The 2,277-nt window shown below is 35.7% G+C and overlaps 1 long non-coding RNA gene across 1 annotated transcript in view; it reads right to left on the reverse strand.

Moving 5' to 3' along the window:
- Positions 1-1,977: 1,977 nt before the first annotated feature.
- Positions 1,978-2,277, reverse strand: part of LOC145163637 (uncharacterized) — a 7,029-nt gene continuing 6,729 nt past the window's right edge. Inside the window, exon 4 of the long non-coding RNA XR_013739711.1 lies at positions 1,978-2,277. This exon is cut by the window's right edge and continues 831 nt beyond it. This is a non-coding gene — a long non-coding RNA (uncharacterized LOC145163637).

The following is a 2,277-nucleotide window of genomic DNA, read 5'->3' on the forward strand; positions in this document are numbered from 1 at the left end:
AACTCAACTTGCATAGCTTCCTTCCATTTAGCCCAATCATTTCTTTTTTGACATTCAATGACAGATTGTGGTTCGGGATCATCATTCATAATATCACATGCAACTGAATAAGAAAATATTGCACTTATATTGTCAGTTTCATTGTGGTCACGTATTCTATTTGTTTGACCATGATTTTGTGCATCATCCTCCTTTCCTGGGGGAATTTGAATAATTTGTGTCTCTACAGGAACACTTTCCTCATGATCCAGTGCATTTTCTGATCCTCTTCTTTTGCGTGGGTTCTTATCCTTAGAACCAAATGGTCTTCCACGCTTCAGGCGTGTTTTAGACTCTTGAGTGATTTTATCATCAGATTGCCCCTGTGGAATTTCAATTCGAGCTGGAACATTGACAGCTGGTATATATGATTTAGTCACCCTTTTTGTGTCAGTAAATGCATCAGGCAATTGATTTGCCATTTCTTGGAAATGCATTATCTTTTGAACTTCCATGTCACATTGCTTTGTGCGGGGGTCAAGATATGATAAAGAAGGTTCATGCCATGACACATCCTTTTCCAGAATCTTCTTTTCTCCCCCTAATGATGGGAACTTTGCCTCATCAAATTGGCAATCTGCTAGGCGTGCTGTAAAAACATCACCTGTTAATGGTTCAAGATATCTTATAATAGAGACTGACTCATAACCAACATATATTCCCAACCTTCTTTGAGGACCCATTTTTGTCCGTTGAGGTGGTGCAATAGGGACATATACTGCACACCCAAAAATTCTCAAATGGGATATATTTGGCTCTTGACCGAAAGCAAGTTGTAGTGGAGAATATATATGATATGAACTTGGTCTCATGCGTATCAATGATCCAGCATGTAAGATTGCATGGCCCCAAACAGAAACAGGAAGTTTGGTCCTCATTATCAATGGTCTAGCTATTAGCTGGAGACGTTTAATCAGTGATTCAGCTAAACCATTTTGTGTGTGTACATGAGCAACTGGATGCTCAACAACAATTCCTACAGACATACAATAGTCATTAAATGCTTGTGAAGTAAATTCACCATCATTATCAAGTCTCACTCTTTTGATAGTATAATTAGGGAAATGTGCCCTTAATTTAATAATTTGGGCAAGAAACTTTGCAAATGTCATATTACGAGTTGATAATAGGCAAACATGAGACCATTTGCTGGATGCATCTATTAAGACCATAAAGTATCTAAATGGTCCAGATGGTGGGTGAATCGGTCCACATATATCACCTTGAATTCTTTCTAGAAATTTAGGTGACTCCCTTTCAACTTTCATTGGAGAATGTTTTATAATTAACTTTCCAAGGGAACAAGATGCATATGGTTTTATGATATTGGATTGAGGAAACTTTTGGTCCTTCAATGGATGCCCGTGTGTATTCTCAATTATCCTTCACATCATTGTTAATCCTGGGTGGCCCAACCTATCATGCCATAAACTGAATATCCCAGGATCACAATGTTTTCCTTCTACTACCATATTTGATTCAATCATATGTATATATGTATAATGCAGACCAGAATCAAGTGTTGGTAGTTTTTCAAGCACATTGTTTTTGTCTATAATATACATATATTTCTTATTTTCAATAGTCACAGTTTTTGTGTCATAACCTTTGAAATATATGTCATTGAAACTTAATAAGTTTCTATTAGACTTTGGAGGAAATAAGGCATTTTCTACACAAAAGCTTGTACCATTTGGTAATATAAAATGGGCTTTCCCGGTTCCCTCTATCAAGTCTGCAGGACCTGATATTGTATGTATGACCGATTTTGTTGGTACTAATTTTGAAAAATATTTCTTTGATTTCAGAATAGTATGCGTACTACCACTATCTGCTATACAAAGATCCCCAACCTTTTCTTGGTGTTGTGCTCCAGTTGGACTCATATTAAACTTCACATATAAAAAAATAATAAGCGAATAAACATAATCATAATAATTATTATAAAGAAAGTTCATTTATTGTAGGAAAGACATTACATGAAAAACAAATAAAGGAAAAACAAGTTTATTAGAACAATAATAGAAAATTTTAGTTTATGTCTTCCATCTCATTGCAGAAATCAGCAATATTTAGTGGAGTGATTTCAACATTATCAATGAGGTTTGCTTCTTTTCCTTTTCCTTTAATGGACTCTTGATAAAGTTGACAAAGATGTGCAGGTGTGCGACAGGTCCTTGACCAATGGCCTGTGCTACCACATCTATAACATGAACCATCAGATTTTTGTGATGTCCC

Source organism: Lactuca virosa, chromosome 1 (assembly GCF_052849685.1).
Source record: "Lactuca virosa cultivar CGN04683 chromosome 1, Lactuca_virosa_CGN04683_v6, whole genome shotgun sequence".
Classification (NCBI taxonomy): domain Eukaryota; kingdom Viridiplantae; phylum Streptophyta; class Magnoliopsida; order Asterales; family Asteraceae; genus Lactuca; species Lactuca virosa.